This window comes from Anomaloglossus baeobatrachus, unplaced genomic scaffold (genome assembly GCF_048569485.1).
Source record: "Anomaloglossus baeobatrachus isolate aAnoBae1 unplaced genomic scaffold, aAnoBae1.hap1 Scaffold_2233, whole genome shotgun sequence".
Classification (NCBI taxonomy): Eukaryota; Metazoa; Chordata; class Amphibia; order Anura; family Aromobatidae; genus Anomaloglossus; species Anomaloglossus baeobatrachus.
Genome location: NW_027441995.1, coordinates 139344 through 147739, shown reverse-complemented (window position 1 = coordinate 147739; position 8396 = coordinate 139344).

Below are 8396 nucleotides of genomic sequence, written 5' to 3'. Positions count from 1 at the left end.
TGTGAACATGTATATGTCTCAGTACCTTATGCACTTGAGAATTCTAGTGAGTAGATCATGAAATCCTATTTCAGAACTGGAATCGGTAAATAATTGTAGGTGGAATCTAAATGAAAAGATGGTACAAGTGTTATCATGACACGTGGGCTATAACACAATGGACCGTGTGACAAAGAAGAAAGGAGAGAAAGAAGAGGAAGAAAATGCAACTACCTGTAACATTACGTGATAGTCACTGGTAAGTATCACTTGACAATTCAAGTGAAAAAGGATTCCTTTATTAAAGGGTTCTCAGTCGCCTCAGGATCATGAAATACTAGGGTAAATGATATGAGAATGGGTAAGAAGCACCACTAAAGGAAATATGAGATGCAGGACATATATCTATAAACCCCTGAACTACATGATAGAAATAAAAAGAAGAAAAAAGAAAAAAAAGAAGAAAGAAGAAGAACACATAGAATGCGGAAAGAGAATGGGTACAACTACCTGAGTTACTGCAGGGAGGCCCCTGGTTGGTATTGTGAGGGTTAGTGGAATTCCTTCACTGAAGGGTTCTCAGTTGCCTCAGGTTCGTGAAAAATGCTATAGACAAATAATGCCCGGAGAAAAGGGGTTCATATACAGCGAATAATGGTAATACAAGGTACATGTGTCACATGTAATAGTATATATATATATATTGTACTAAGCTCTACACCAGAAATAGAAAGTAGTCCCTCTGGCTTCTGTCTAGGTGCCCTGAGTTATGTCCTGTAAACTGTCACAGGGACCCAGACACACATGTGTAGTAGGGGAATATCCCTGCTGAGATGCCAGTGCTAGAGCACTCGTTTGCTGTGGAGTTGAACGCTATGTGAGCAGTTCTTACCTTCAATGAGCAGAAGTCTCTTTTTTCAGATTTCAATATCTCTGTGGGTATCTGGCAGAAATATGGAATACTCTTTACTGCTAAGACGCTGTACACCACTCCCACTAAAGGGGGCTTTACACGCTGCAACATCGCTAATGCGGAGTCGTTGGGGTCACGGAATTTGTGACGCACATCCGGCCGCATTAGCGATGTTGCTGCGTGTGACACCGATGAGCGATTTTGCATCGCTGCAAAAACGTGCAAAATCGCTCATCGGTGACATGGGTCTCCATTCTCGATTATCGTTACTGCAGCAGTAACGATGTAGTTCGTCGCTCCTGCGGCAGCACACATCGCTCCGTGTGACACCGCAGAAACGAGGAACCTCTCCTTACCTGCCTCCCAGCCGCTATGAGGAAGGAAGGAGGTGGGCGGGATGTTCCGGCCACTCATCTCCGCCCCTCCGCTGCTATTGGGCGGTCGCTCAGTGACGTCGCTGTGACGCCGCACGGACCGCCCCCTTAGAAAGGAGGCGGTTCGCCGGTCACAGCGACGTCGCCGGGCAGGTAAGTATGTGTGACGGGTCTGGTCGGTGTTGTGCAGCATGGGCAGCGATTTGCCCGTGTCGCGCAACAGATGGGGGCGGGTATCCACACTAGCGATATCGGGACCGATATCGCAGTGTGTAAAGTAGCCTTTAATAAACTGTGTAAAGGATTTTAAGTAAAAATCCACAATAAACCAGCGCTAGATGGGTTTTTATAATTTTATTAATAGACCACAAATAAAAAATTTTTTGCTATCCTTGTTTCAAGACAGAGTATTTGATAATATACAATACACTGATTATTACTAAAACCAAGGACCACATAAAACAAGGACCACATAAAATAAAAAATGAAAGTAATGAGAATAAAATTCTTTTGTATAACCAATTAACTTCGAGGTGATACAATATTCACATTGATTTAGTTTTACCAGTCTAATGTAATGCCCCGGCCGGTGGCATATATTTTGTTTGGTTAATAATTTAGACTTATACAATGAAAGATGTACTATACCACCCCTGGCTAACTTACAAGTTTTAAGTTGTACAATATAAGTTTGCGACGTTATATTCATATATAGGAAGGCAAACAATATTGGCAATTTAGTGGCACCCACCATACGTAATCTTACAGCACCTAATAAGGGAGGATTATTTGGCCTGAAAGGTTTTTTTCCATGCAAAAGCTGTATAGTATGTAAGAATACAAAAAATATTTCACGGAAATCCTTCTTACAGGGGCAGTCAGAAGTCATGATTGGAGAATTTATTACATGTCAATCAAAGGGAGTAGTATATTGCATTCAATGTCCCTGTCAGAAAAAATACATTGGGAGAACTATTAGACCCCTACGGAAAAGGGTGGGTGAGCACATTAGAAGTGTTAAAAATAAATGTACTAAGCACCCCCTATCCAGACATTATGTGTTAAAACATGGAGGGTCCTTTAAAGGATCCCAAGTATGGGGCGTACAAAAAATAACTAAGGATTGGAGAGGTGGCGATTTCATTAAAAAAATGTCACGAGCAGAAAGCCAATGGATTTTTGAATTGAACACCTTGAAACCATATGGACTCAATAATGATATAGAACTGTTTGCTTTTAATTAATTTATATTTTTATAGGTAGAGGAGTAATAGGTACTGATAATAATACGGAGAGAAGGAAAAAAAAAAAAAAAAGCGATTGTCATGGAGATATATGTGTATATATGCATAATATATATTAAAATTGGTATCATATCATAGTATCATAGTATCATAGTTTTTAAGGTTGAAGGGAGACTCTAAGTCCATCTAGTTCAACCCGTAGCCTAACATGTTGATCCAGAGGAAGGCAAAAAAAACCCAATGTGGCAAACAAGTTCCAATGGGGAAAAATTTCCTTCCTGACTCCACATCCGGCAATCAGACTAGTTCCCTGGATCAATACCCTGTCATAAAATCTAATATACATAACTGGTAATATTAAATTTTTCAAGAAAGGCGTCCAGGCTCTGCTTAAATGTTAGTAGTGAATCACTCATTACAACATCATGCGGCAGAGAGTTCCATAGTCTCACTGCTCGTACAGTAAAGAATCCTCGTCTGTGATTATGATTAAACCTTCTTTCCTCAAGACGTAGCGGATGCCCCCGTGTTCCAGTCGCAGGCCTAGGTGTAAAAAGATCTTTGGAAAGGTCTCTGTATTGTCCCCTCATATATTTATACATTGTGATTAGATCCCCCCTAAGCCTTCGTTTTTCCAAACTAAATAACCCCAAGTTTAATAACCTGTCTTGGTATTGCAGCCCACCCATTCCTCTAATAATCTTGGTCGCTCTTCTCTGCACCCTCTCCAGTTCAGCTATATCCTTCTTATATATCGGTGACCAGAATTGTACACAGTATTCTAAGTGCGGTCGCACTAGTGACTTGTACAGAGGTAGAACTATATTTTTTTCATGAACACTTATACCTCTTTTAATACATCCCATTATTTTATTAGCCCTGGCAGCAGCTGCCTGACACTGTCCACTAAAGTGAAGTTTACCATCCACCCATACACCCAAGTCTTTTTCTGTGTCTGTTTTACCCAGTGCTCTACAATTAAGTACATAATTATAAATTTTATTTCCTCTACCCAAGTGCATGACCTTACATTTATCTACATTAAACTTCAATTGCCACTTCTCAGCCCAATCCTCCAATTTACATAAATCTCCCTGTAATATAAAATTATCCTCCTCTGTATTGATTACCCTGCAGAGTTTAGTATCATCTGCAAATATTGAAATTCTACTCCGCATGCCCCCAACAAGGTCATTTATAAATATGTTGAAAAGAAGCGGGCCCAATACTGGTGCTTCACTTGCCCAAGGTTGATGTAGATATAAGGGGCTTTTCATATTATAGCAAATTTATATTACACCTTTATGATGTCCTTTTGTTAAATTTATTGTTGAAAAAAAGCATATGCATATATACACATTGTCTTCCCAGTATATGATGATACAAGCAAGGCTATATATAGGTCTTTTTAGAAAAACCTTTAGAAAAACCTTTGCACATAATTATATTATATGGCTATTATGAACGGTCTTTCACAAATTGATATATGTAGTGGTCATTGAATGTTGGTTGAATTTAAACATTGTTTAATTTTATGCAAATTATAACCAATTAAATATATGCATAAATAGTGCTCTAGGCAACAGCTGAGTTATCCTTGAGGAAGGGGGCCGTTACACGCCCCCGAAACGCGTGTCGGATCAGGACTCTGTTTTTGCCTACCTCACCTGTGCGGTGATAACCTGCCAAGTAATCTCTCCCTCGTGTGGAATCAACCGGCTTCCACTGGACACGGTACGGATTGCCTGCTGGAGAGGTTGAGAGGTTACCGCTGACATTTCCTTTGTCTGCAACCAGGATACATTGGTACCTCCAGCGGTTCTGCATTGCTCGTTTGGAAGCAGATCGGAGCCTTGTGTGGTGCTAACCTGCCAAGCAACTTCCTCCTGTGTGGAATCAGTCAGCTGACACTGGATACGGTCTGGACTGCCCGCTGGAGAGGCTGAGTAGTTACCGCTGATCTTATTGTTGTCCGCAGCCAACATCTTGGTGCTTTCAGTGGCTTCGTACTGCTTGATTTCGAAAGTACATTTGGGAGAATACGGGACCGGCTGGTTTGTGGCCTTGTGAAGTGTTATAAAGGCTCTGTAAAGAGGGATGTCGGTAACCATACATCTCCCCCAGAGCCAGCACTAGTCGCGGCCACTGGCCTCAAAACGTCCGCTCTGGAAGTCTAACAGGTCAATCCTGTACATAGCGGTTCCAGCCTAATCAACGGAGAAATCCGGGGTGTTTATTGCGGTCAAGTTGTTGTGAGGTTTATTCCCCCAGGCCCTGGGGGCGAATATAACGTCGCAAACTTATATTGTACAACTTAAAACTTGTAAGTTAGCCAGGGGTGGTATAGTACATCTTTCATTGTATAAGTCTAAATTATTAACCAAACAAAATATATGCCACCGGCCGGGGCATTACATTAGACTGGTAAAACTAAATCAATGTGAATATTGTATCACCTCGAAGTTAATTGGTTATACAAAAGAATTTTATTCTCATTACTTTCATTTTTTATTTTATGTGGTCCTTGTTTTATGTGGTCCTTGGTTTTAGTAATAATCAGTGTATTGTATATTATCAAATACTCTGTCTTGAAACAAGGATAGCAAAAAATTTTTTATTTGTGGTCTATTAATAAAATTATAAAAACCCATCTAGCGCTGGTTTATTGTGGATTTTTACTTAAAATCCTTTACACAGTTTATTAAAGGCTACTTTACACACTGCGATATCGGTCCCGATATCGCTAGTGTGGATACCCGCCCCCATCTGTTGCGCGACACGGGCAAATCGCTGCCCATGCTGCACAACACCGACCAGACCCGTCACACATACTTACCTGCCCGGCGACGTCGCTGTGACCGGCGAACCGCCTCCTTTCTAAGGGGGCGGTCCGTGCGGCGTCACAGCGACGTCACTGAGCGACCGCCCAATAGCAGCGGAGGGGCGGAGATGAGTGGCCGGAACATCCCGCCCACCTCCTTCCTTCCTCATAGCGGCTGGGAGGCAGGTAAGGAGAGGTTCCTCGTTTCTGCGGTGTCACACGGAGCGATGTGTGCTGCCGCAGGAGCGACGAACTACATCATTACTGCTGCAGTAACGATAATCGAGAATGGAGACCCATGTCACCGATGAGCGATTTTGCACGTTTTTGCAGCGATGCAAAATCGCTCATCGGTGTCACACGCAGCAACATCGCTAATGCGGCCGGATGTGCGTCACAAATTCCGTGACCCCAACGACTCCGCATTAGCGATGTCGCAGCGTGTAAAGCCCCCTTTAGTGGGAGTGGTGTACAGGGTCTTAGCAGTAAAGAGTATTCCATATTTCTGCCAGATACCCACAGAGATATTGAAATCTGAAAAAAGAGACTTCTGCTCATTGAAGGTAAGAACTGCTCACATAGCGTTCAACTCCACAGCAAACGAGTGCTCTAGCACTGGCATCTCAGCAGGGATATTCCCCTACTACACATGTGTGTCTGGGTCCCTGTGACAGTTTACAGGACATAACTCAGGGCACCTAGACAGAAGGCAGAGGGACTACTTTCTATTTCTGGTGTAGAGCTTAGTACAATATATATATATATATACTATTACATGTGACACATGTACCTTGTATTACCATTATTCGCTGTATATGAACCCCTTTTCTCCGGGCATTATTTGTCTATAGCATTTTTCACGAACCTGAGGCAACTGAGAACCCTTCAGTGAAGGAATTCCACTAACCCTCACAATACCAACCAGGGGCCTCCCTGCAGTAACTCAGGTAGTTGTACCCATTCTCTTTCCGCATTCTATGTGTTCTTCTTTCTTCTTTTTTTTCTTTTTTCTTCTTTTTATTTCTATCATGTAGTTCAGGGGTTTATAGATATATGTCCTGCATCTCATATTTCCTTTAGTGGTGCTTCTTACCCATTCTCATATCATTTACCCTAGTATTTCATGATCCTGAGGCGACTGAGAACCCTTTAATAAAGGAATCCTTTTTCACTTGAATTGTCAAGTGATACTTACCAGTGACTATCACGTAATGTTACATGTAGTTGCATTTTCTTCCTCTTCTTTCTCTCCTTTCTTCTTTGTCACACGGTCCATTGTGTTATAGCCCACGTGTCATGATAACACTTGTACCATCTTTTCATTTAGATTCCACCTACAATTATTTACCGATTCCAGTTCTGAAATAGGCTTTCATGATCTACTCACTAGAATTCTCAAGTGCATAAGGTACTGAGACATATACATGTTCACACCATTATAAAGAACAAAGTATAAACATTGAGGTTTTTCTCACACCCATGTTCCTGTGTTCTTTGATATGATATGTGTTCATTTCCTTCACTATATAGGATTGCAAGTTTTCCATTTGTACCTTAATGGCAATGACGCTATACAATTGAACACATATCATCCTGTTATCCATATAGGTGTGTATTTACCTGCTTGACTATTTTTGGTTGTTTGATCCAGAATGTTTCTCCAGATAGGTCATGTGGAAATTTTCTTTCCTCAGTACAAATGTTTTCACTATGGCTTTGGAAAAATTTTTTGTATGTGCATCATGGTCATTTGACCCATTGTACTCTCAAGTAGCAATATATTGTACTGTTATGTTGTACTATGTACTAATTACGTGTTTATATGGTTTTGTAACCCTTTATGATCTTAGATAACTTTATCCTTGATAAAGACCTAAAAACAAGGTCGAAACGTTGGATGAATTATCCTTTTGCACAAATAAAGAATTTTCAGCATTCCAAGAGTTCTTTTCTTACGTTATTGATCACTATAGTGTGCCAGAGCTATTTCTATTGAATTGACTCTTATTTTTTCTGAGCACCTGCTATATACACAGTGACCCAGACATATTCAAGTTTCATTCAGAAGGCAGAGGGAAGCCTTAGCAGCTGAGCCTATATCTTGGCTTGTGAGCATTAGAACAGGCCGGCGATTACAGGGTAACATGAAAAATGTCCAGCTTGCATTATGACTAGAACATGACAATATCCTTTTAAGTACTAACCTATGATGCGTTCCTAAGCAGTTGATGTTATATGTTCTACATTTCATTTTCTGCATACTTTACAAGTAGTAGAATTTGCTTTGATATAGGCAACTGGATTTTCACAATGAAAAGGCAAAGGATAACGCCCGAAAAAGACGCCATACATTATGTCAGTGCCATCACTGACAAACCTGGATTGACCATGAAATACATCAATCCCCTTAAAGGTGAGTTAAAACAAGTTTTAACTAAATTGCCTTAATATTGTCATGCATTAGAATGACTGTCTTAGGTAATGATAAATATTTTCTACAGGAAGAGGAGTGTTTGCTGAAACTGAAATCGAAAAAGGGAGTTTTGTTGCAGAATATCGAGGCGAGCTCACGTATGCACTTACGATGGTAGACAACTACTCGAGATTTATGGTTGTGGTACAAGTCAAAGATCTAATGGCCCATACTGCAGCGAAGGTCTTCCAAGCACACTTATGCAGACCTCATGGCTACTCAGAGAGAGTCCTCACAGATCAAGGCACAGCCTTTGAAGCGGAAATCTTCAAGGACTTCTGCAGCTTTTACCGATGCAGGAAGATGCGCACTACACCCTACCATGCTCAAACCAATGGTTATCAACCTGCTCAGGACTTTACCCCATATTCCAGATGTGGCCTTACAAGTGATTTATAGAGGGGTAACAATACGTTGGGATCACCGGATCTAATCTCCCTTTTTATACACCCTAAAATCTTGTTTGCTTTAGAATAAACAATAACATCATAAAGGTATAGCAGTACCGTTTCAAAGTTTCGGTGTCCCAAGCAGCATTCCATCAGCCTCTGGAAGGTTCCTGGCAAATTGCACAGCTCGAAGGGCATGCTTT